Raw genomic sequence first — 27,613 nt, forward strand, 5'->3', positions numbered from 1 at the left:
CCGTTGGGGGTGCTGCACGCCCGCCACCTGCCCGCAGGAGGGAGCGGCGAGCGTAGCCTGCGGTTTATCTTTACTTATTTATTTATTATTTATTTATTTATTTATTTTTTTATTTGTAGGGATTCCTGTAGTTTTCTGGCGGAGGAGGCGTCCTCGTCGGATAAAGTCCGTGAAATAGCAGCCGCAGACGCATCTCGCGGCCAGCACCGCGTTTAGCTCCTCACAGATGTTACGCGAAATAATCCGAAACGCCCTTTCACCGAGTCTTAAGCCTCCCCTTTGCTAAAGGTGAAGAGCACCTCAGATCAACAGCCAAGCCAGCGTGGCTCACCTGAGGTAAGTTAGTGCCAAAATCCGTCAGCACACCAGTGGGGGGCTCCTGTTATGGCAGGACCACATAAGATTAAGACCTCACTAGTTATTTACCTCAGAATTCAATGCGACTAACAAAAAAAATCACAAGTGATGAGAAAAGTTAACAAACAAAACCAAAAAAGCTACATACATACAAGAAAAGCAACACTATAAATAAGAAGATGCAGCTATTTCTTGTATTGAAACAAGGGACTTCCATCCAGAACAAAAATGGAGTCAAAAGAAAAAAAGTGAAATCGCAAGAAACCTGTTGACTGAGTTGCAAAGAAAAAACATTTTATTATTATTATTAAAACCAGAGAGTTATTACATGCTTATCTTTAACGCCATATAATTTAATCACGTCACAAACGGAGACCATGCTGTTGAACACCTCCTGTCTGTCCACATGTTAGCTGATTTCACCCGTGGCAAAGGAGTAAATTAAGATGTCAATGGTGTGCACTATACCTCTGGGTAGGAACGGAGATGTGCTTGTTTGAAATTGGTACTGAGGCTACAGAAAGAAGCTTAGAAATACACAGGATTTTCTCTGCCTCTGAATAAGAGAACTGAAATCTCATACAGGTTATACACACATACATATGCAGAGACCCATTTCCTGTATTTGTCACTGTGATGTAGGTCTAAAGATGCATTTGTCCATTCCCCTCTAAGTCCAGGTTTTCATGACTTAGCACTTCTGAATGAAGTGTTTTGCCTTTTTAAATACAGTACTTCCTGTACTCTCAAGACCTAATATTAATCAGTTCTGTGGAAACAAGTACACTGAAGTAAGCAAAGCAAGCGAGAAGAGAACTGGGCACCAAAGCTTTATGAGAAGGAAGTCTAGATGGATATAAAACATGAGAAGCATTTCAAAATAAGGTTAGTTTAAAAGAAAAGATGCCATGTCACAGCTAGTCACAGGCATGCTCACAGAGCAAGACCTGTATGAACAAGTACCAGGAAGTCAGACAAGGTGGAAAAGCTCCAAAACTTAAACAGACTTACTTGGTAGATTAATTTTAAAAGGTCACATTATCAAGTACACAGGCTCAGGTTTCTCTGTGAGATCTGAATCAACTTCCCCAAACATCTAGGTTCTTAAAGAAAAGCCCTTTTAAAACTATATTTAAAGAATAACTTTGTCTTTCTTATAACTCAATGTCATAAGAGAAATATTACTGCTATTGAAACTCACAATAGGGTCAGGACTGTAAGTCTCCAGAACACTAGATATATAAGTTGTTTTAAAGCACATGATTCTCACCTGAAAAGCTAAGTAAGCAATTAGCTTTCTAATCCTGGTTCCACTAGGGGAACTAGAGAGAAAATACGGACTCAGGTGTCAGCAGTTTGCAATGGTAGACAATGTGACCACTTTCCTGGAGAACACAGGGTTGCACCTGGACAAGATCAGCTCACAGATGAAGAGCAGGTGGTTAAAGCTTAACCTAAAGGAGGTAACTCTTCTGTTCCTGAGCTGAGGGAAATGTTATAAACCATTGCTAGCTACAGTAGGTACAATCTCTGGTAAGTGGGGAAGCGAATCAGAGGTAAGGCTTCCTAATTATATAGTCACCTAGGGTATCTCACTTAATGAGATAGTATGTATTTAAGTTTATTGATATGGTTAAGAAAAAAAAAAAAAAAAGGAACATCTTGGAGTTGTGTCAGGTCTTATGTTACTATGCTTCATCTGTGAGTATGTATTCTTTTACAAGGTCAGGTGTCTTTGGCCTTGGATTTTTTTTAATCCTCTAATTAATACTGTTTCTTCTCAGGAACAAAGCATTATCTCTGAAAAGGAGGCTTTTTATTTTTCTTCCTCTAGGGATATCTGAAAACAGATACGCACCCAATAGTAGCAGAGGCTTTAAAGTAATTGTTCTTCATTTTAATTGGTATGCCCGAAATAGAAAAAGAAGTCAAAGTTTCCTGCTGTATTTGCTCTGTTTCTGAGGTACTTATTGGAAATGAGGCAGGATTTTTTTGTTCTTTTTGACCTTATATTTGCGGTCCTGAAACAGGAAGAGATGAGGGAAAATCTAAAATAGCTGTTGAGAGATGCTTCCTTTTAAAATATTTAGCCATCTGTCTTTATTGGCCTGTTAGGCCATGATATCCAAATTCTTTCCTGGTTAATCTGCTTTTTATTTTTGATCGAGAAGTTCTAACTTTAAAGCTCATTTGCCTTGGATAGTAGCCAGTGATTGTCCAGCACATGCTCCTGTCCTCAGAGAAAGTTATCAGGATTTAGTTAATGTTTGCTGTGAGCTGCGCCGTTATCTCCTGTAATTTGAATCCATGAGGAACATAAAAGGATAATACATTTAATAATTGTGGATGTGTGTATATATATATATATTTGCATTTTTAAAATGGTGCTATCATTCTAAGACAAAATATATGCCGAGATCTAAACAAGTAGGCAATAGAAATAGTATAAAAATATCTAAATAGCCAAGGTGCATATGCAAAGCCAACCAATTTGAAGTGCGGCAAGAGCAGTGTGTGGAGTTAAGTGATGTTGCTAAACCTGTACATGGCAGCATCCACAGAAATACTTAATGTCATCTGTGCTACTTTGTTCTGGTGGATGACGATCTGGCCTCAATTCATCATGTATTTCATCAGTGCTTAGATAGGCACGAGCAATACCCTGCAAAATTCAAAACAGCATGGTGTGTCCTGCAGTTACACAAGCCGTGTCCCAAATATACTTTTTGCTTTATTCTTGCACAGCTGTGACTCAGATTTGGGGTCTCATATCGCCTCCTAAGTGCTTAAGATCTGTAGCTGTGCTAAGACTGATGTTCCAGTGTGGTTTGGCTTAAAAGCGTTAGAACTGTAGGAGGAGAAAATTTCAGTAGTGAAAAGCAGGATGGAGGATTTACAGAATCACAGAATCATTTAGGTTGGAAGAGACCTCCAAGATCGCCTAGCCCAACCTACAATTTAGCAGATCTGACTATGAGAACCATGAGGCTGTAGACATGGCTAATGAGGAACATAATTAATAGAGAAAGGGGGACTTCAGGAGAGAGCTACAGGTTTTAAAAAAAAAAAAAAAAAAAAAAAAAAAGGAAGATTTAAAAAGTACGAAACCTTGAATAGTGTATTACTAAGCATTTACTTATAAGCACTAATCTGAATAGAAGTGAGAATGAACCTGTATTCCTACTTGAAAGCTAACTTTTGTGCATGAGATACAGATAGAGGTAAATAACTTCACAGGTTAGCTTGGTCTTACACTCAGTAATGAGAAGAAGATTGTTAAACTCCCAGACACTAAGGATGACAGTTTTCATCTTCTATATTTTCTCTTCCAGGATTAGTAGTTTTCTTGCATTAGTAGCTGATAGATGCAGCTATTTTTTCATCTTCCATGTAGTAAGCCTGCTAATTTGCTTAGCAAATTAATTTAGTTATAAACACATTAGGAGTTATGGTTACAATCTTAGTTCTGACATCTTCTGCTTTGTTTTAATGTACATCTGTTTAGTACTTCATCTACTGCTGTTATACGGCTAGATCGCTTATCATCACTTACCTCCTCTGCTCGGTTCTTTCTGTGTCTTTCTGTGATTTTTACCTACATCATTTCTAGAATGGTTGGCCTAGCTGCTTGTTGGTATGGCTAAGTAACGCCGGGCCTCCTTCCTTCCTTCTCTCCTATGCAGCCTAATTGCAAGGAGCATTTCACAGCAAACCTCTCAGTTACGCTGAAAATGGTGGCTTGTACGTTCTGTGTGGACTCTGCAGCAAGGTAAAAGCTCTCAATGGGGAGCTACACAGAGAGCTCTGAAAAATTGCTGGTGGGCTGGATTGCCTGGGCCCTGAAGCTGCTTCCTGCAAAAGGTACGGGCTGCTCTGAAAGCATTGCCTGGGCTGATGATAATTATTTGTCCAGGTCAGAGGCCGAGCTGCGTAAGAGTGGTGTACAGCAGTATTTATGTACATGTATTCTCAGAACATAAATGGTTGTTTATAGAAATTATTTACAGTGCTATGCCATGGTGTAATAACGTAAAGGACACTTGTTATCAGAGCCTACAGCAAGGAGTGTTATAGTTAAGAGCTGTGATTTCTGGTAATGGATTTAATAATCTACCAGTCTGTTCTTCAGAATCCAGACCTAGTACAGATTGTGGTTAATCTGCTCTTTTATCAGTTAGCTATCTTGGCCAGCCCCTGAAAGCAGAAAGACTTAATTTTTTTTTTGGCCATTTAATTTCAGTGACAGCACGTTCTTACCAGTCCAGTGAACTCACTCCCATCTCTTCCCACCTACCCTCCCCGTGTTATGAATAATACTGTTCTATGCTCGGTACTTCCTACGTGAGTGGGTCTGGTTTCTCTTCATAGTCTTTTGCGTATTGAATGATACACACTACTAACCTTTATGTGATTATACCTATCAGAAAACTGTTCAGGGGCCCTACTGTCTTTCCAAGAAGTGTAGGTTCTTCCCGTTACGTGACTGCAGCTTTGGAACCTCAGCCATGTCTCATGCAACTAGCTAATGCAAATGAGAACAGCTATTTGGTTCTTGTTGCCTTTGTCACTTTTTGTTACTAGTTACTCTCATTAAATATATGTTGAGTTTGATTTATGAGGTCTTTTTGGGTTGGGTGTACTGAACAGGACTGATTTTTAACTCTGTAGAGATAGGAGAATTTAGCTAACTTGACTTTTTATTACTGCTATCCTATGCTGTAGTAGTTCTTTAAGGCCCCAGTAGAGGAAAGAAGTTCCAGACAGCTAAGGTGTATACAAATACATAGGGAAGAGATTTCCTCTGCCACAGAGCTTTCTCCATCTAAATATATAATGGAAAACAGACTATGGAAGCACAAAATGGCCCCTTTGGTGCTATTTGAGCTTGTGCAGCAATTTGCTCAAATCTTCCACTCACCTCTTGGTAGAAGTAGGTCCTGATTTCCTGAAATGTTTTGGTTGCAGACTTCAAGCCTCTACCATAATTTGTGATATTTGTAAAATTCCAGTCTTAGAGTCTCTGGATATGTGGAAAGCTTTCTCTCTACTTTTGATGAAAACTGAAGTTTTTTTTTTTTTTTTTAATATCAGTATTCAGAAGATGTCTCTTTAAAATTCATGTGATTTACTTTAGGCAAATTCTGTGGTGTTAGCAGACCTTGCAATTTGGTGATGTTGAGGGGGTTAAAAACAGTGAGTGGTGAGCCAAGGCAAGTCACTAGTGTAATGGATCAGGCATCTTAAAAATGCAAGATGATAAAAGAATATTTGGAGGGTAGTAGGAAAAGCAAGCTGTCTCATGGATTTGGTTCCATAAAAGCTCTTTTTCTCAGCCTTTGCTCCAGAGCCATGAGGGCTAGAAAGCTTTTTTTAAGAATGTATCCTGTAAGTAAAACAGCAACATCCAAAACAGTACCAGTGCTATCTGCATTTGTGATGAGATGCAACAAGCTGATGAAAAGCAGGAGGATGTGTCGTAACAAGAAAAGGAGTGCTGTGATAGAGCAGGGTTTGGGGAAAAGAGGGGAACCTCAGTCTGTTTTCTACTCTGCACAAGAAAAGCAATGAGTGGTAGTAGTGGAGGAAGCAGAGTGTTCTCCATATTGTAGTTTCTTTCTTAGTTCCTTTCTTGATTTCCTGATTGGAAGCTGAAACCAAAGGGGTCTGAGAGATGATGGGACAGAGTCTTTTATTCTTTCTTTTTCTCTTATGCTTTTTAAGAGCATGATGCAGAGGACTCGAAGCTATAAACAAACATCCCAGAAACAAAGCCAGAAGTGATGTGACCATGTAATCGTGTTGCTGTTTCCAGGCACGTTGGCTTGGACACTGTTGTGCTTGCATAGCCTGCCCTGCTCTTAAGGCTAAGGAACCCCGTGCAGTGCTAGGGCACTGGTGTGTATGCTTGTACAGGCTCAGGGTCTCAGCACTGTGCACTTAGAGATCAGGTCTCCATGTGAGTTTTCTGACCTGAGGGTAGGGAAATAGAATTGCAAAGTCTCCAAATGCATCTATTTACCTAGACGTCCAAATAAGAATATGAGACTACTGTTTAAGCCCTTGGGTGTATTTACAGCAACTCTTACCAACTTTTAGTGCTGTGTTGCCAACAATTGGCTGCACCCAAAGACACTCCCTTAGATAGCATAGTGAAAACTTAGTTCTGCTTGCATTCACATCAAGGGCAAACTCTTGTTGACCTACCTGGGTGTAGGGCTGGCGGCTGAGGAAGGATCTCTGCTTTCCCTACAGGTTTGGAAAACATCCTCGCAGTGGGCCTATGTGGCTGCAAATAGTAAGTCTGCACAGCATTTGCAAAAAATGATCAAATATTTCTTGAAGCAAGGCTTAGCTTTGCGAGCTGTATATAGGTCTGCAAGAAGGTAAAATGGGAGTCATGATTTCATGAGTGCTTCTGGGGAGGTCCAGCTGAGCCTGTTGCAATCTGACTGTGGTCTAGCCAGGTTAGAAAAATGTTCTCCTTGTGACAAAGATGCTGTTCTTATTCTAAGGATATAGAACAGAAGTCTGGAGAAATGTTGATCAAAGATATGAATGTTAGATTCTCTGTGCCTCAGATTGTTCCTAATTCTTCCCACAGTTTTTATCTCAAGAGATGAATATGCCCACACTATAACTTAAGATCAATCTGTCCAATACTTGGACAATTTCTATGGCCCTGCGTCCTATGTCTTGTTCCATTCCATAACACTACTTGTAGGAGGGGGTCGTGCAACTAGAAGACTCACTTGCTATTTGACACAGCAGGTCCTCCAGGACCTGCCCAACTAGAAATGTTGGTACACACTGGTATAGTACTTTTTTTTTTTTCCCCCAGATATTTGCCCTCATTGACTTCTGTTGCAGATATGAGTACTTTCAGCACTTCTGCAATCAGGCTTCAGTGTCCAAGTAAAGCAACTAGAAAATGAGGAACACAGACTACCTGTGAAAAGTTTGGTTTAAGTGATGTGACCAGAATCACAGAAGAACTCTGGCACAGCAGAGGAGGCATAACAGCTTATTTGGGCAGAATTAAGGAGAAGATCCTCTCTCTTCCAGAGTTGCTTTGCTTGCTATAATCCTCCCAGCTAATACTGGAAAAGTCATGGGAGCCCTATGGAATGCAGTCTCTTGAACGTGCAGTTCTTCTCCAGACCATCCCTGTCCTAACAATTCAGATGCCATAGAGTGGCAACTTCCATACAAAACAAAGGAATTCTGGTGAAGTTATGAGCTGAAAATAATCACTTATTGATAAGAAGTGCTCATCAATAGGTTGTTAATACTAGCAATATAATCAGCCCCCTTCATAATATAAAAACAAACTTATTGTTAGAGCAAAAGGCTCAGAATCTGGGTTCTATATGTAGATTTCCAGTGTAACTTTGATCTTTGAAGCCAAAGACTGGAGAAAGAGTCAGAAAAGCTAAAACAAAGGCAATAGCTGGTGACCAATTCCTGTTTAGTAGCACGTGTAACCTTTATTCTTTCCTACTTTGCAAACAAACAAGCAATGTGTCAAGCAAACAAGTCTCCAAACTGTGGTTTTGATTGACATAGACACAAAAACACTTAATCTTATTTTGATCCTCCAATAACATGCAGTAAGTAGTATGTCTTTTTTTCTGGTTGTATTAATTACTGCAACTTGTATGAAGATGAAGACTGAATAGCTGCCACAGGTCAGTCTCCTGATCTACCAATAGTTTAATTAAGCTGTGGCTTTAAAACCTTGAAAGAGCATTGAATAAACTTGAAACTGGAAAAGGTGAGATTTGATCAAATTACATATAACTCATCTTCTACATCTTCTCAATGTTTTATGTGACAAAGTAGCATCGTTAGCTGAAAAATGCTGTCTCCCTAAAACTAGAGCTAGTGATTCCCTCTCTAGAAAATGCTCTGCTGTGAGCTGCACAAGCTGAAACAGAAATGCTGAGCAGGAAGGTAACCTGCAAAGTAGATTACTGCACTATAAAACTGATGCCTTTTATCACTGTGACCTACATATTAAAAAAAAAAAAATAAAAAAATTCACCTCTAACTTTCATCCAATATGACCTCAAACTGTCAGGCACCGCAGCATCTCAGATGCTTATTAGTTCTTTATGTGAAGAAATCTTATACTCAACTTTTTTTTAAGGGAAAAATACTTCGAATACTTTGAAAGTCATTGATCTTTATCCCCCCCCGCATAAACATATAACTCCTTACTTGTGATAAAATACTGTAAATATGAAGTCATGAAATGTTCAGGTAGTGCCACAAATGAGGATGTTATCACCTCAAGCTACCAGGAACCTTGTGATTTTTCTGAGGACTGCAGCAGAGTTTCTCACTCAGACTGTGATTCATGTTTGTACCAGAACAGGTCAGAGATTTCAGCGGAGAAGCCTGATCACATGAAGTGCATGTCCAAACCTGTTACAGTTCTTTACCCAGGGGCCAAAACCAACCACGAGTCTTTCTTTTCCTTCACGTTACCCCTTAGCAGAAAAACAGCTATTTAGATTTATTATGTTTGTTATTAAGTTGTCTTAATAGCTATGCAAAGTGCCCTTTTTCCATGCATATATCAAAGCCATATCATGGAAAAAACACAATCTGCCTCCTTTTAACTCCTGTGTGTGCTTCAGTGCCAAGACTGCTGTAAGGGCCTCCTATGGACTCTGTTTAGAATGTGTGCAATCAACACAATACGTTGCCAAATCCTTGCTGGTCATTTCTATTAAGGGAAGCTCCCACTGGTTTTGATTGCTAAATCTTTTCCATTTTGGCTTGCGTGGAAATGCTTGAAAGAGGCATTACAGAACAAACACAATGGATATAAAATATGTTAGACGGTGTATTTCTGATCTAAATAAAGGAAATCACCCCAAAATTAATCCTGCCCTCAAATCCATAAAGAAAATAGTTGTATTGTTTTTAACATGTAGCTTAAAAAGGCGTGTGACAACTTGAACAGTTTCCAAAATTTCCAGATTTGGTAATGCTCACAAGTCAGACTTCTGTTAGTCAAGTACTTCTCCTGAACTATGAACAGCAGCTCTGGAATCTCCAGACTTGCTAAAATATATCTTTAAAAAAAAAAAAAAATTAAAAAAGAGGGCAGTGTGTCAAGACTTCCTTCATTAATCTAAACTTGTTTAATGAGGACCAGAGAGGAAATTCTGAGTAAATGGAGTCAATATTTCAGTGTCTGTCTTGGCCACATAAGAGAAGAGTCAAACTTGATAGAGAACAAACAGAAAAAGCCCCAGTGGATTTCCATCTAATCCATCCCATTAAATGCTAACCCGCACAAACAACTGGGTACGGTGTGCTGCTGGCCACAGTGTGAAGGGTTTCCACAACAAAACCAGATGCCAAAGAATTGTAGTGCACCAGAAGGTCACAGAGCTAAGGAAATGACTCTTAAAATAACAGCTTTCTAAACATTCGATAGATTACCACAGAGAAGAAACTGTGTGTTTGAGGGTACCAGTAAAAGCACGTTGGCACTGCAGTCACCTGATGAAGATCCCATCACCTGATAGGAGGCTAATTAAGATGTCATATGACAGCCTGAAGAGCCCCACCAGGAGCTCAAAGTTTAGTTTCTCTAGAGCTGCCATAGTGCATGGTTTATTGCATATGGAATTTCTGAGATACTTACCAAAAGGGTGAGTTTAAGTGCTTTTAAGATGTCATTTTTTTCCCACTTTTCCTGAGGTCTACAGAGTAAAAGTGTGGAATGATGAGAAATCTTTCAGCAAACCTTTCTATTTTTGAAGAACTCATGTACTTTGTGATCCTGTGGCAAGGAATCTGGTTCAGCTTCCTGAGGGATTTAGGGTTTAGCTCTGCAGAGAAAATGTTAAGTCGTGAGCCCGTCTCCTGGAAGAGACGGCCTGTACCCTCTGAGTGTTTTTAGGCTATGCCTTAACAAGATTCACCAGAAGTGGCAGAGCTGTGGCACTGTTGATGAGCACTGTAAGCTTGTGATCAAGGAAAGCCCCAGCATGAAAAACAAGTAGAAGGAATGAACTAGCAGGAGTTGAGCTGCAGAATGTTGTAGATGCTCTGCTTGCCAAGGCAAATGGGTAACTGGGTGAAGGCGGGGGCTCTTGTTTCCAGCTGTGTGGAGGGGCTTTTGAGAAGTGCTAGAGAGGAACTGACTCTTTGGTGAAATGGGTAAGAGTGACACAGGGAGGTTCTGCAGACAAGTTTAGGCTGTGACATAGAAAACCAGAAAGCAGAACCCCCAAACATCACTTTCCGAAATGTGCTTTATGTTACATGAAGCATCCGCCAGAGTTGGAGAGTTAGCTTCAAAATTCAGCTGAGAAAATGACGTATGGAGGAAGAGTTGAAAGTCACTGGGAAGTGGGCACACAAAATGTAAGAGGTTCCATAGCAACGTGCACGCCATGCCTAGGGATCTTGGTCCTCCAGTTACTTCAAATGAAGACCTGCCTACAGAAACCAATATGCCAGAGGCTGAAAGATTTTGATCTTTCCTTTGCTATGGGGTCAGGACGCCTTAGGGTGTGATCCAGCATGCACAGATTGGGCTGTAGCCAGAGGTGTACCACTGGATTTCCTTCATAAATTTATAGAGACGCTCTTAAGCTCCAATTTTGAGAAGGTGAAGGACACTGAGTTGTTTTTCTATAGCTCTTCCAAGGAAGTTCACCTCTTTCAATTGATCTGAAATGAATATTTATCATCAAACTAAAACAATACTGGTAAAGAGACCTAAAATTATTCTAACAGTTTTTACCACTTACAGAACCTGAAAGGTAGTGGGTTATTTTGAGATCTGCAATCCCATGATTGGATTCACTCTTTAATTGTATAAGTCAAATAGTAGGCAATAATTAATTTAGATAAAATTGGTGCTGAGGGTGAAGAGTCAGATTTTTTTTCTTTACTGAAGCCTGCCTAGTCTTGGGCCTGATTTCCAGGTCTCAGAGCTAGCTTCAGTGTTGAATGCTGTAGTGGGTTCATTACAGTGTGATGCAAACCATTTCACTTTTGGCAGTACAGAGACAGGTCATCAAGTCCAGCACTACTGACTTGACTGTTGTTTTCTTTGTGGTAACTTTGCTTTGTTTTTTCCTTTTGTCTTAATACAAAATTCATTTTAACAGCAGTAATCTCCTTAAAGCCATGCTCTCAAGGTAGTTTTGTTGTTAAGGACTGGATCTAATGTCTCCTTAAAGGACATCAATGCTAAGGCTAACTGATACTTGAAAAACAAACAAACATAAGACCAACAACAACAGTCAGTCAGGACTCTAGTGTGTAGGTGGAGGGAAGCCTTGGCTGCTGAAGTATTAGGGCTACAAGTGGCTGAGAGTCTGCAACTTTCAATTTTGTTGTGCCTTGACAGTGTTCTCTGGCAGGGAAGGACCAACTCAAAAGGTGATTGTGAAGCTGCATTTATAATCTTAATTTTGTTTGTTTTTATTGTAGGTATAAGAAACATTAAAAAAAGCCATGGGCACATCAACAACATGCCTCCAGCCTCAATGTTACCAAGTTTCACTGAACAAGATACAGGAATACATGTACAGCAAGGAAAATAGGACAAGATACCACTGCTCATCTGGCAAACAGGGACTTGGAGGGGTGAATAAAAGATAATATCATGTAAGTAAAGATAGTCATGGTGTATTTTGGGGAGGGTACGGGTGTTGGTACATAGAGATATACTACCTACATGAACACTGGTGTAGTGTTGCTGAGTCTGATACCACAGCCATAATATTCTTTGTATAACTGCATGCACAAAAATATATAACTTGTGATGTTTGGGTTACATCTTAACTGTATCAAGCTCATTAAGGAGCTTAGGAAGGATTTTAATTTAGTTTGATCTTACTAGCTCCAATCCTGTGGCAGATAGGCCAAATTTGTTTAACTCAGCAGACAATCAGTTCTATTTCTAGACTGCTCACCTGTACATGCTATCCAGATTTTACCTGGATTAAATAATAATCCGGATTTCTCAGTTTTCACACTGAATATTGAATCACAATCCATAAAACTGAATCTTATGGTTCTAAATGATTTTTTTTTTTTAAATGCCTACTTCAGCTTTTGCCACTTGCCCAGTGTTTATCAAACACAAAAGAATGATATACTTCTGAAGGAAATAATACGGTATTGCTTCTAGATATCAAAATATACTCAGGCGGCCATAAATTCTGTTCTGAAAAAAATACTGTGCATCTCCCTTCCCTGAGAAAGATGACTCAGCACTCTCCAAAGAGAGTCAACTCTACTCTCTTAGACCCAGAGCATGATCAAATTCCAGGGCGGTATAAAAAAACAAACCACCAACCCTTTGGAAACAAGAACATTTTACATCTTAGTATTCTGACAACCAGAGAGAGAAGGCTGCTTTTTTCTCTTCATTCTGACTCTACTCCCACAACCGAATTTCACGAAACAGGCAAAATAAATAACTGTAGAACTGCTGCCACCTACAGTCTGGCTGTAAAAATGTCAGCTTTGGGAAGAATACAGAAGTAGTAGTAATAACAGGGTGTTAGTCACCCACCCAGAATGATATAATATAATGTAAATAATTTAAGGTACAGTTAGGATTCACATAAGGATCCTGAAGTGCCTTTCTGAAGGATACTTTAATCATCACCTGTTTGCCTAGCTTGCATTACAAGAGTTGATTTTTCTTGCAAATGCTAACAATTCACACCCTAAGATTTCCTCACTTTCTTTTCCCTACATTATGCAGTGAACCATTTTTAGAGACACCAGATGTAAGGATGAATGATGTCACTGCTGGTACCTCAGAGGAGAATGCTGTTGCACCAGCTAAGCTGAGGTGAGGCATGCCTTGGGATGCGGGAGGGCTCCAAAAGACTTGGTTTCAGAGAGATCATACTCACTCTGCAGTAGCTCTCTGTTCTCACTGACACTAAGGAAGCTAACAGTTGAAGCAAGAGGTGAACCAGAAGAGGAGTCCCAATAGATCATGCAGATAAAAACTACATAGAGTGAGAATTCAAAGCTGGACTCCTTGGGAAGTTCCTTATTGCTGCCAGTAAAGAATGTTTTTTTCCTTCTCCCTCTGGCCAGTGTTTTTTTTCTGGTGGACATCAGCCAATATTTGAAGGATTTAGTCTTAAGAAGGCAGGAAACATCATGTCTTTTGGGAAACTGTCATCCAACTTAAGGGAGAAGAAAACTTTTTGAAAACAACTTAGATCAGTTGCAGGATGTATTTTCCTCCTTCCTCCCCTCTTTAACCAGCCAATGTGGTGGCGATGTGTTCAAGTGGCTGTATTTGTATTGTATATCTTTCCTGAAAGTAACACAGGCACTTAGCTTTTAGCAAAGCCTCTTTATAAAACATGTATTTAACATGTTTTTTCACAACCTATTTTTTTTAAGCTTTAGACTACAGTAACAGTATGTTTAACTCCACTTGATGGCGATATAAATATAGAAAGTATGGGGCCAGTTTTATTCTGTTAATTATATTAACTCTTGATTTAGCTGTTTTAAAAGCTTGTCAGACTGTAGCCGCCTTTTCAGGTATTTATAAGTATTCAATCAAATTCGACTCAGGTGGTCCTAAATGGTCAAGGAGGCTTAAATTTTTCACTGGCTTTGGAAAATGATCACTTGCATGCCCATTATATATATATAGTTTTTGCAAAATGAAGACCTTTCACATAATCAGAGCATACAAACTAGAAATTGAAGGTAAGCCAACAGGACAATGTATATGGTCTCCTGGCGGCTGCTGCTATTGCCATCATCTAGGAACAGATGCTGCAGGCTTGTGACTGACTGTAAGTGGAGGAAATTCAAGCTGTGAGGAAGTCTGGCATTGATGGGTGAGATATCCATTGCACTGAAGCATCTTATTATGGCTCTGGTTTTAATAATAAGTTATATGCTCAGAGCAGGTAGTATTAGTTGGGAATTTGGGGTCCTTCAGGACTGGATATTCAACCCCCATCCTATCTCCTCTTTTGGTGATGAAATAATTGTTGAGGTTACACGTACAAACACAAGGGTGATTCCTGCTACAGAAGTACTTGGACAGCATGGGGTACAGTTCCTAACTGTGACTGTGGGTGACGCAAAGTATGCAGGCCAAGGCTGATAAAAGGGCTTAGATGGGTAATTTCTATGGGAGTTTAATGAATGCTAGACACCTGCATTTCATTGCAGATTTGTCCTTTAATGTGTTTGTGTCCATTTACTTTGTCTGAAATAGGGGTGATATTTCTCTCCCATGCTAGCAGTTTAGCCTTTTATTTTTTTAAGTTCTTCATTAAAGCCTGTTTTTCACCAATACGTGGAGTGACCAGTAGTATCCTAGTCTAAATGGACAGTAAGATAATTCACAATAATCTGTAGGGGTAGTGATAATCACCACCCCCCAGCCACAGAAGAGCGTAAAGATAAGAGCTTTCTCTTCTATGCTTGAAACGTATTTATTTCACTGACAGGGAGTGGAGGAGAAACTAGACTAACACGCCTTTCCCAGAAAACACAGGGCTCCCGTTACAAACCTGTTGTTGCTTCTGATGGCAGTCTTAAGTGTCTAAGGTCACTGTGTCTATCAAATGGTAAATGATTTGTGGGAAACACACCGGGAATGTTTTTAAATTCATGTGACTCAAACTCAAAGGAAAATAATTTTGGAGTTTGGATTTTAGTGTTTCATACAGTGAATAAGTCATGACAATTTTACTGCATCAGTTCTATGCAAAAAATAAATAATAATAATCATGGCCAGGTGTCTTACCCTTATTTCAAAACTTCTATTTTTTTCCTGATTAAAAAGTAAAAAGTTAGAGGGAATAGGTCCTGCAGAAAGCTTAAATCTCAGTTAAGTATAATTTATGAATTTAAGGCATGTTCTTTCTGTCCCTTCTATGATATCAGAAAGATGTGCTACAGGGGGAAAAAAAAAAAAGCTCTGTATTCAAATGTAGTGTCCAGGAAGGAAAAAGCAAAGGTAGACAAAACATCCAAAAGAGAAGATTTTTCGAATATTGTACCTACTTAACCAAGCAATGAATGAGGAAAAGTGCAGTAGTTAACTTGTATCCACTTGGTGAAACTCTTCAAATATTTCAGTAACTATGTAATGAGGATTTAGGGAAATGCATGCAGTTGACGTGAAACTGCTTACATCAACTGTAGCATTCTTCAACATTTAGCTTTGGTAATTAGGCAGGCAAGCTACAGGTTTACCAATATTAAAATTACTGATTTTTAAGTATGATTTTTTTCCTTCTGATTGGGGAAATTTACCATAAGATACTGTAAGAAAGATCTTCATCTGGCCTCTCATGTCATAGCTCAGTAGCAACTTCACGAATTCTTTACTTCTCTCCAGGTAATGTTTTAATTTTAAAAATGAAGGCTTCAGAGACTCAACTGGAAATTGAAACTTTATTCCATTACCACCAATTAGCACGCGTGAGACAGTAGCAGGCTGCTGTACCAGCTCATAGAGCTTATTTTTTCCTCAAATGTATAAGGAAAAAGGCATGCACAGAGCCTTCAAGCTCTACAGCTACTGAGTAAAAACCATTGAGTCATTCTCCTGTTTGTCTGGTCTACACAGATTACATGGTTTTGAGGAATTAGTGTCCTCGTACATATCAATCCTCTTACTAGCATCTCTGATCTTAGCTGTTTTTTTTTCTGAAGGCTACTGAAAGCAAGCTAAGAAAATCAACTGCTTCTTTTTGTTCGAATTCAGAACTTGGATTTGCTACAAACCTGTGAACGAGAGACAGTACATGAGGAGCTTTGCTGAGCCGAGTTCTGAACCTGACCTGCTGTAGCTGTTCCTTGGGAATATGGTATGTGGCTCCACTTCTGAACCCCTTAAGAAGGCAGGAAGGGATACATGTTTCAGGTAGCACTATAAAACACTTGGAAATTGTGCCTGCTACAGTTCCCTGTTACTGACACAGCAAACATTTCATGCTCAGACTCCGTTCTGTCTAATCTATTATAATAGGTTACAGACTAGTAACCTTTTACAGAACAGAAGTCTACACATTAGCCCCTCTACAGAGCTACATCAGTTTTACTCCTTCAATTCCTTCCTGTTATACGTGTATATCATCATAGCTTCACCATGATTAGACACAGATTGAGATCAACTGGAAAAGTGGTCAAGAATTGTGTCTCTGTGGCAGTTTTGATGCTGTCAATTGGTCTAATGTATGCTCCTCAATGAACAGTTCATGTAAAAAATCGCTACAATTCTCAAACTAGTGCTGGGCTGCAGGCTTACATTGAGGGGTTCTTGGATTTTTGTCACAATCAGTTTTAGGAGGTGAACAGACAGGATGAATGGCAGAAAGCAAGTATTTTAACTTGGGTTATAGAAACTCCAGAAACATCAAAGTGAATGTTAAAGGATATAGGAATCTTCTAGAAGGGACTTTCCTTTTGTGTAGGAGGCTCATGCTATCCCATAGGTTTTTGTTTGTGAGAAACTTTCTTGAATGTTCAGAAAACGCTTGGTAGAGAAACTGAGTCTTCTAAGCTGGGGAGGGTTATTTAAAAAAAAAAAAAAAAAAAAGAGAATCTGAGCATTACCTAACTAAAGGGCTGCAAGTGCTCTTATTCCTTAGGATTATATCTCTGATGTACAAAAACTGACAAATTGTAAGAGTTCCTATGGTGCCGTAGGTTGATGCAGGACTTGATGGAAGTTGGAGTTTGAAACAATGCAGAAAAGTGAAACTGGTGCTGTTTTATTTTCACAGGCTGTCTGTAAACTGCAGTAGTTCAGGTCACTGCTTTATGAGCAGCTTGGCTCTCTACATTGTAGGCTGTTTGGGGGCAAGATCAAGAGAATCCTGGGGTAGGGTACAGCTGTGCTTTTCTCATCATGCCTTCATATCAGTCAGAGCCCTCTGCACCCCCTCAGGACTGCTGCTGGTCCTTCCAAGTGTTATGAGAAACTAGGCTCAGTACAGGATGACTTAGGCTGGTGTGTGCAAAAATCTGGGGACTTCTGTGTGTTCATCCTGTATTTATTCTGCAAGTGTAGCTACTATCCATGATTCAAATGTGATTTTTGGGGTAGGGACTGGCCTTGCTCTGTCCACCTTCTAGTCTAATGGGGTTCTACTCTGGGGTTTTCATATTACTATTAGGGTCTCATACAACACTATCCTGAAGTAAGACAAATCCAGTGACAAAGCTGAAAAAAAGTGGAATACTTATCATTAGTGATGTTGAAAATGGGGCATTTATTTTAGCGAATAGTTGAACTATTGTGGTGTGGCCACATGTTGGTCAGTGCTCTCTATGTTGATAAAAAGCCACATTTAATATCACTGCACTTACAGCTAGACTGTGACATCAATTATCCTTGCATTTCAAGCCTGGTGTAGCTTGTGTTGAAAGTATAACTATGAAATAGAGATGTTAAGAGCAACAGGACCATGAGAAACACTATCTTGCTATCTTTATCTAACCTCATTATTTTCAGCAAACTTCTTCCATGATGACATGAATGTTTTATAGGAAGTTGGTGTCAGGGAAATGAATGCTATTGTTTTAATGCAAATCTAATTAGTCTGTGGGACATCTTGCATGCTTAGCAAGTCCTTGTCCAAGGATGATTGCCTCAGCGCTTTAGCAACTCTAACTTTTGGGCATAATGCAGAGAAACTGCTACTGGTGCTTAACTTAGAATGCTCCGTGATGCAAAGCTGCCAATCCAGCACTATAATTGAGCTTTGATTAGAACAAAAAATGATGGAAATGGCAATAAATCTGTAGGCTACTGGTATAAAGATGGTTAGTCTGAGTGCAGGTGTCAGAGGTAGTCAGAGGTGGTGCCAGCAGAGGGCAGTTAGCCAAGGCAACAGGCATCCCTTCTGCCTCCTCTTGGCTTTGCAAAAAATATTTACTGAGCATTATGAATGTCCAAATCCTGTTTTACATGCTGCAAATTATTGTGCCAGTGTGTTATGTAGTTATTTGGCTGCATACAGCCCTGCTAGTTGCATATTAATCACTGTATTGGTTATTGGGTTTGCAAAATGGATTAGCAAGAGCAAACAGTTGGCAGTGCTGAAGTGCATGTGCTTGTACTGTCCTTTACAGTCCATGGTACCATACAGAATTATTGAATTTCTTATAGTTGATGGGAGGAATAAAGTGATGCGTGTTGCCATGAGATGATAGGAGGGTAAAGCACTCGAAATCAGTGAAATGGTGGTAAAACAAAGGTAAGGTAAGAGTTCTCTAAGCAGAAAAAGTAATTATCTGAAATATTTCCCATCTTCTGAGTAATTTCCTTACCTCCAGAAAGTATCTGGAAGTGTTTTTTTTGTTTTTTTTTCTCCTGAAGATTAAGAACCCCAACTCAGTAAACCATTTGAGGGTATGCTAGGTGCTCTGAAGAACAGGGATGGCATAAACCTGAGTGGTCTGACACCTGCCACATCTCAGGATGCATGCTACCACTGATACTAATCCATATCAGTGGTTTTAAAATATTAGTTGTAATTTAAAGGATAATCAACACTTTTGATACTAAATTTTCAGAATAAGACTTAGATGAAATTTTCTCTGCAGTATCTTTTCAAATATCTCGTATATATTCTGAACTGCAGAGGTGTCCATCAAAGTGAAAGTTTTTTTTGGTGCAATATAACCTAATTAAAGAATCAAAATTAGTACCTACATGGGGCATGTGTTCTGCAGCTGTCTCAGCTTGTTTTAAAAAATAGGAAGCTTGAAGACTTTTTCTATTTGCTAACATGGGACTGGCTTAGCTGAAGTGAAGACCTTCAGTGTTTTAAATATAATCATTTCTCTAAAACTATTTTGTGAACAAAAAAAAATAAACTATTTCACTTGAAGAAAAAAAAAGATTAGTTGGATTCAATTACACTGTCCTTTCAATGAAGCAGAAAGTAACAATGCCTGTGTGTGTATGTTTGTGTGTGTGTGTATATATATTTAAAAAAAAAAAAAAGACTAAAGCTATGTTATCTCTTGGAATTCTTGCAGAAATTCCTAGTGGGGTAAAACAGGTGTGATGAATAAACAGTAAGAAATATTATTGCTGATAGCAAAGACATTTTCAAAGTATATGGGATAGACTTGGATTTGCTCCAAATTCCATCTGTAAGCATCTGTGAAACTTCACAAATTTCTAAATTGAAGTTTGCTTGTGTCAAAACTCTTACAGTCCGGTCTTCAGGAGATCTTATAAAATGCCTGCTTTGCTGTGCTGAAATGCAAACACATCCTAATCTTATAAGTTAACTGTTAGCATTTCTGCGGTGCTTATATTGTGCATCCACTTATGATCATTATTTTAAGTTCAAGGTAATCAAGGTAGTCGTGCAACTTGGCAAACAACGGAGACTTTTCCGTGCCAAGAAACGTATCCCCAGTTCATAGATCAGAAAACCTTTGATGATATGTCCTGTTGAAGGCCACTATTATACAAGGTAACTACTTCAATCATTGAGCGGTCTGATGTTAGAACAGGTCAGAGAGTTGTTGAGGAGGAAGCTTTTTTTCTGACGTCTTCCTTAGCAAATCATTAGTCTCACTAGCATGAGTAAATTAGTGCTACGTGACCCTTTTGGGGCATTTGGGAAGCCAAAGGGAATAAAGAGATATCGGTCATTTAAATATTTATACAGGTAAGAATATTATGATGTAGTAACACACAGCTATTTCCTCGTGACTTCTTGTATCTCCTATTTGATCAGGTTGTGAGGGTTCTTTGGTTTTGAGGGTCATACCCTAAAAACATTAGTGTTTTTTGGCAAACAAACATCAAAAAATATTTATGGATTCTCGATCTGCACTGTCTGATTACTAGCTGACAGGATTTCCCACCTAGGAACATGTAAAGTGTTAGTCCGTTTCCTCATGGAAACACTGCTGTTCAGTGTTCATGTTGTTAGAGGAGCTAGCTGTGGGCTTCACAGGACATTAAGTGGTTTCATCACGGAAAAGTCTGTTCTTTTCCAAAGCTAGAGTAGGTAGATTTGTCTGTTCTGAAATTGTGAAGAGGTAAAAGGTTGCTTTAAGGTACCTTCCAACCCAGAGCATCCTGTGAAAAGGTTTGAGGGCGAGTGTTGGTGGTAGCAGAGCAAAAGATAAACAGTTTGCGACCTCTCCCTTCTGCTACTGCTTCAGTGCTGCTGCTTTCTAGGTTTGTTGGGCACATATGTCTCTCAGGGTAAGGGCAATATGGAGCTGGCAAGCTGTCTGGTTGTTTATAGGCTGGAGAAAATCAGAAACTGGGATCCAGTATCTCAGTACAGGGCAGTGGATTTATTAGGACCAGCTAAGGCTCAGTCCTTGAACTGGGAAGATGCATCAGGAAGAGAAGCTAGATCTTTAAACTGACTGGGAAAGGAGAATTTCTTAACTTATGTACTGAAATTCTCTGGAAAGCTTCTTACAAGTAACAGCAGCTGTTCTGTTGACTGCACGTATGAGCCGGTGTATTCTGTCTGTTCCTTTAAGTCACAACTGGTATCCAGCAGTTGATTTGATCATTTTGGGTTTTAAGTAGCCATTCTATAGTTCAGTACAATGCTGTTTACAATGTCTATATGTGAAAGCAGGGAAAACAGGAAGGTTGTATTGTGTTTGCAAATAAGTCCGTTGTGACCTTGTGATACAAAATCAAAGAGCACAACATGACCTGACCATTCGTGGTAGGAAGACAGTGGTGAGATACAAGGTGTCTGGACCTCTCTCTCACTCTCAATGGAGAGAAGAAGAAAGATCTGAAGATGAACTTGAACATTCAGTGTCTGCTGCTTACTTTTCCATGTTTTTGTAGTTGGTTGTCTGCTTTGCCTACAACACAAAAAGTACGCAAGAGAAAAGTACTGTTTCCCAGAGCTGGTGGATGTGATGTGATGATAACGCTAGATATGCACTTGCAAAAAACCTGGAAACACCACCGCCTTGTAACGGTACCTCTCTGAAGCTAAGCTTTCCACCAAGGTTTAGTTTGAGTGCAGTTGTAGTGACAGCATGGCTGGTGAAAGCTTATGTAGTAACTGCTGAATGCTTGCTTAAGCCAGCAAAGCAGTATACCACAGCAGATATCTCTACTTGAAAATCCAGAAGCAAAATGTCAGGTTCATTTGCCTTAACCCAGTAGGAATGCTTTCTAAACCTAGGCATCCATAGAATTCATCTGGAAGTTGTTTATGCAAGCTGTAAAATATTTCCCAGTGATGATGAGGCTTAATCACATCACAGGTGAGGCAGTCATGGCTCAGAGCCCACATGCACAAGTCCTGGCATGTGGGACTAGCAGAACAGCTTGAGGACACCTCAGAAGCTGTTGACTGAGTCTTCTTGGGATGTCAATTTGGTCCCAGCACCCACAGTGTTAGGGTTGGAGAACTGAAGCAACAGCAGAGGAGAGGGAGGTAGCACGAAGCAGAAGAGACAACAGAAGCGCTGTTTAGGTTGGTAAAGAATGTAGAAGAGTCAGAAAGGGAAAGGAGGTGGGCTGAAGGATAGGATGCTGGGGAACGGGACGAGAGGAAGCACAGAACACTGCCAAATTTGAGTAAATCTTCACAACAAAGCCAAAATGCATGTTTCATAGTGTTTGTTGAAATAATTCTCTGCTCTGAGAGTTGCTGTGTTTGTGCAGAGAGAAGGCCGTACCAGGGATTGCCAAGTTCTCAGTTGTCCAAACAATTTGAGAAGTTTAAAATTGTTCTTTTAACAGCATGCTTCTGCTGTTTCTTATAGAACATTGAGCACAGTGAGATTGTATCACTAAAACCAAATATACAGTCAGGCATAAGGCTGGAGGATTAGTTACAGTTCTGGTTTATCAAGAACAACAATACTTTTAGCAGTGCTGAGGGAACTGAAATACTCTAGCACTTGGATACACAGTAATTAATGGCTCCTTAATAAGTACTTGTTGAAAAGCTGACGTACTGGGTGTTCCCAGTAAATAACTGAAAGACATATTGCTGGTGTGGCAGAAACTTGGGTCTGAATTCATAGCTAAATTCTTTCTTTACGTCCTCGGTTCCTTAGCAAATGTAGTTGTCCTGTGCCTCACTTGTGTTCATGTGCATAGTTAACTGTGCCTAACAGAGGACAAAATGGTAACACAGAGGACAAAATGGTAACACAGAGGACAAAATGGTAACGCAGAGGCCTTCTTTATCCTACCTGTCAGTATCCAAAGTGTTTTGGAAGTACAGATTTTTTTTTCTCTAACACACTGATGTGAATGTGTGTGCTGTATGTGAGCTTTTTAGAGCCTGGGTTGGGATTAACTTCTTAAAATCAGTTGTAAAAATAAATCAGTGCTCCCCTTCAGAGGCACTCATATCCTGGTTTCTAACTTTTATAGCATGGTTACTGGCTAATCACAGATAGCTTTCTGTGGATTAGAAACCCTGCCATGCCTAACCACAGCATCAATGAGATGCATTAGCTCTTGCCCCAGCAAGGGTGGAATAACTGTGTTTGTGTGTGTTTAAAAAACAAACCTAACATTTGGTGTCTATACTAGTAAAAATAAAATAAAATGTTAGCAATCCGTCTATATCTACCCTGATTTCTGTTACAGTTCTGCCCCATATAAAGTTTTATGTCTCTGAAGTAACTTTAGTCTACCATATGGAGTCTCGGGTTGTTGTAGTCAATAAGTTCCATTTCTGCTGTCATAAATCTTGCGTAGTTCCATGTTTGTGCAAATTGCATGTACAGTTTTGGAATAAAAGCATCCACCTTGATCTTAGATCTCTTTGTATTCGACAAAGTCTTTCTGCTTTGAATCTGGAAATATTCCAGTAGCTGCCAACGATCTAATGTGGCTCTGACCTAAGAAGCATGCAGTGCTTTTGCTGGCAGCAATGTGCCAGTTCCTTCTGATGCCAATTTTCTACACTTAAGCTCTGCCCAAACAGGCAAAGCTCTGATTCAAACTAGGACGACAGCACTGGGATTTTTAGGGTGACTTTTGAGGAACATGGTCTCTGTGGTTTGGTAGGCTACGTGTACAGGTCTCCTGGTAATATAACTCTCTTTTAGTGTAAGTTGAATGATCAGGGATAGCATCAATTGGTGTGCTAAAAATAGATTTGTTAATAAATAATAAAGTTGGCTGAGAAGGCAAGAAGTAACTTCTCAGAGTCTTTCTCCCTGGCTATGGTAACCACACTCTGAGTGTTTCTACATATATGTAATCAAGAAAATTAGTTAACAAGTTAAGGTACAACGGGATTTAAATGGATAACTACCCTTTCTTTCTTAAGTTTATCCCAGACTCACTGAGGACTGCTCTCATGCTAGCGTTCTGAAAATGTGTGAACAGAGAGGGAGGGAGAAGGAAGAATAATTTGTCCTTCTGCTTTGTGCGCTGCTTACACATGGGATTCTCAACATCTAAGTCCAATGAACTGGAAGAAAACTTAATTTCACAAGTGGATTGTCTTCAGCTTTGAAAGCAGCTTCAAAGGAGTCCTACCTGGTGGTGTTGCACTGACAGCTGTAGGGTCACAGCTGTTAAACAATGGAAGCAAAACAGCACTTGCAATTCCAGAAGGAAGTGAAGGGTCGGATATTGGAGGGTGGAGGGGCTGGACATCGTTTAGGGGGAAAACTATAGGTCTGTTGCCTTAAGCCAGACTTGGAGTTGCAAGTAATCCACACAGCATGATCTGGGTAGCTTGAGTAGTGAGGTCTGTTGTAAGCTGGAAGATGATGATGGGATATCCTTCTAGGTTTTCTGGTAAATTTATGGTAAATATTTGGCTGTGCTTAATTTTATTTTTTTTTCTTATTGATGTTCTAGCTTCTGTAAAAGTGCCTGCAACTACTAGCCGCCAGCATAGTTTTTAGAGCAGCCCGTGGCAGTTTCAGGACTGTGAAAACATGAAAGGGGTTTAACACCTTTGCATCCTCCAGATCCTTCCATGCTTTGCATGAGCTGGCTTTCTGACTTGGAGCCAAGTCTTCATCTCTCTGCAACTGCCTGCTTGCTGGGAATGCTGCCAAATGCCAGCACCTGTCAGAGCAGAACAAACTGCATGGGCACAACCCATGCTGTTGATCAGCAGGACACTGGGATTCAAGGATGGGGGCAGGCCAAGAGGACAGCTGTGAATCTCCTCTTGACAGGAGCTGTGCCATGTAGTCCCTGATGACACCGTAGGTTTGTTGTAACTGGACTAAAAGGCAATGCCCTAACAAAGCAAACAAATGACTTATAGATTAAAGGAAAAGTGCAATAGAGTCATGAGCCATCACTGCATGAAATGTTGGATTTCATACCATTTGCTGGGGAAAAAGTGACAATGCTATTTAAGGTAACATCACATTGATTTTCTCAGGGCAATTCTAGTTTCCTGCTCAGGAACGTATTTGTTTATCAGATCTTTCACTGACGTATGCCTCTGACTTTCCTCTCTGTCCCTTTTTCTTCTTGTTAGAAGACTGCCTATGACTGCAGTGTCCATATCTGTGCCTGTCTGCTATCCGTGCATCTCTTAGAAATGATGAAACTGATTTCAGCCCTTTACTGCAACTTTGGTGCTTTGTTTTCTAAACAATTTTTATTTCTCTTTATAAATAGAGAGAGAAAGCATCTCTTCCTCATCTTGTCCTTTCCTTATAAGATGAGCTACAAATCCTGTCTCTTCTTAAGACAGGAAGAGTTTTTCTTTGGTTTTAGTGAGGCAAAGGCTTAGTCTGTGCAGTGTTATAAACAGCTAGGAAAGTAGTGTGAGAAGAATGATTACTATAAGCAAACACAGATTGTTAAAAGCTAAACACATATTGATAGGATTTGGGGAACCTGGTTATAATGTGGCCATTTCCAGGCCTAGTCATATACTAGCGTAGACTGTGAGGAGTTTATGTTCATCTCCAGCCACCCTGTTGCTGTATGTATTATTTTGTGATTTAAAATATCGATACCCTTCCCCATTTTTTTAAACAGAATAATTGGCATCCCTGTGAGAGCTGTGCCTTTTTACATTACTGATCTGTTTTCCCTAGTATAAAAAAGTAAATTAGGTCTTGTGAGTGTTACATTTCACGTATCTTTAGAATTTGGTATTTCATAGGTCTAGAAATCCTCTTCAACCAAGGCAGCCACACGAGCCACTAATGTAATGCCATCCAGTATTGTTAAAAACTACTAAAGCCATTAAATAGCTTTTTTAAAAGTATGATCCAGGTTCAGATACTGCTCTAAAATTTTGCCAGAATCCAGAAAAGCAGTGTTGGAGTCCATGGCTTTGCAGTGCAAATCAGGACTAACGAAGTTTATTTGCAAAGTTCCCTTCTCCTGACTTCTTTTGATGTCCATTTGGCTGTTTTGCTTCCATTGTTTAACTTTGTTGGTCTGACAACCAGCAAAGCTGATCTGCTTCCGAATGATGCTTTTCTCTAAAGAAGGAATAATGAGGAATCTTTCCTGGCAGCAGTTTGAAAGGGATTCATACAAATGTAGTTAGTGATATCAAGTTAAAATATAAAATCTGAAGTTTCAAGTCAGGAATGCAAAATGGTTTTAAAACTAGAGCAATTGCTCATTTATAAGAATTAACATAAATGTTCATGGTAGTTTCGTGATGGAAATTTATTTTAGATAAATCGTTTGGAATCACTTCAGTTGCTTAACAATCTGTTTTGAGTATTGGCAGTTGTTTTCATATGCATGGAAATAACTTCACATTTAATGTTAAGTTATTGTATTACTTGAATCTGGTGGCAGGAGATGAAGATTCTTCTCTTTATTTTAACATTAATGCCAAATCCTGTGTGCTTCTGATTTGTGCAAGGGAACCATTTCCTTGCCAGATATTTCATAATCAAGAGTCAATCAAGTCCTATCACTTCCTTAAAAAGGCTAAAAGGGAAATTGTGTGAATGTGCAATTGAATGTAAGAACCTTTGCCTGGCAACATTAGAAACCATTGCACTTGAATAGTGTTAGGGCAGGTGTTAGTCATTGCATTCTTCTGTCATAAGGCTAACACCTCTTCCCTATGCTTGTAAGTGCTATCAAAATGTCTCAGAAGTCTAATTTCTTTTTCTTAATATAAACAACAGAATCACAGAATCACAGAATTTCTAGGTTGGAAGAGACCTCAAGATCATCGAGTCCAACCTCTGACCTAACGCTAGCAGTCCCCACTAAACCATATCCCTAAGCTCTACATCTAAACGTCTTTTGAAGACTTCCAGGGATGGTGACTCCACCACTTCCCTGGGCAGCCTGTTCCAATGCCTCACAACCCTTTCAGTAAAGAAGTAACAGAGTGACTTTCAGCTTTCAGTCCACTCACCAGAGAGCTCCATAACAAAGTATGGACAAGGAGCTGGAGACAAGGGACCCAGGAATGGCTGTCCTTGAGTGACCTCCTTAGTGTCCTCTCCTTTGGCTTTTATCAAAGGGGGGTGGCATAAGGCACTAAGAACAACTTATTTGTCTAGTTGCATCTTCCTCCGCCCCTTGTACTCTCAGGACAAGGAGGTTTTGTTTGAATTTCAAACACTCTCATGTTGCTACTGAGTCAAGGACAGAGAGGGGAAGTTTTATGTTATAAGCAGCAAGGCAAATAATATGCCTGAGAAGATGAAAGTATTGAGATGCAAGTGTTTAAGTACATAGTCACAATATTTACGTAGCTGACATTGTGACAGAATCTCTTCTCTATAAACAAAGGTATGTATACTGATCACTAAATGATCTGCATTTTGTTTGCTTTTGATCACTTAGGTATAAGTGAATCCATTTTGAACTTGTGTTGTACATTTATTAACTGGTCTGGAATTAGAGCATTTTTTCATCACAATAAAAACTTTTAAATATCTCAGTGAAGAAAAACTAAGATACTAAATGCCAAAAAAAAAAAGTGTCTCCTACAGTTTGAGGCATTGCACATTTGGCGTTGCATGGCAGTGTAAGAGTTTAGGCCTTGGAAATTCTTAAAATTTCATAAAATTGGGAATTTTACAATGCAAAACTTGTGTTTCTTGGTTCTTTAATGATATATTGTGAGGTACTTCAACAATATTGATCAAAGTCTCTAAAAGTTTACAACATGTAAGTGCCAAAAGACACATAAGGAAATAAATCTGTTCGTAATAATGCTCTCTGTACATTTTAACACCATGTACTACTTTATTCTACTGAGCTTACCAGCCCGGAGCTGACATCTATAATGGGTGCTGTAGGAATAATTTGGCTGGTCTTGCTCTCTTAAACACTTCTGTTTGG

At 39.5% G+C, this 27,613-nt stretch overlaps 1 long non-coding RNA gene across 1 annotated transcript; it reads left to right on the forward strand.

Annotated features, from left to right (window-relative positions):
- The first annotated feature begins 152 nt into the window (after positions 1–152).
- On the forward strand, positions 153–16,193 carry LOC116488801. The gene is made up of 4 exons (XR_004253220.1): positions 153–336; positions 11,818–11,994; positions 13,103–13,192; positions 16,097–16,193. It is a non-coding gene; the product is annotated as an uncharacterized LOC116488801 (long non-coding RNA).
- Positions 16,194–27,613: the final 11,420 nt, after the last annotated feature.

This window comes from Aythya fuligula, chromosome 4, assembly GCF_009819795.1.
Source record: "Aythya fuligula isolate bAytFul2 chromosome 4, bAytFul2.pri, whole genome shotgun sequence".
Classification (NCBI taxonomy): Eukaryota; Metazoa; Chordata; class Aves; order Anseriformes; family Anatidae; genus Aythya; species Aythya fuligula.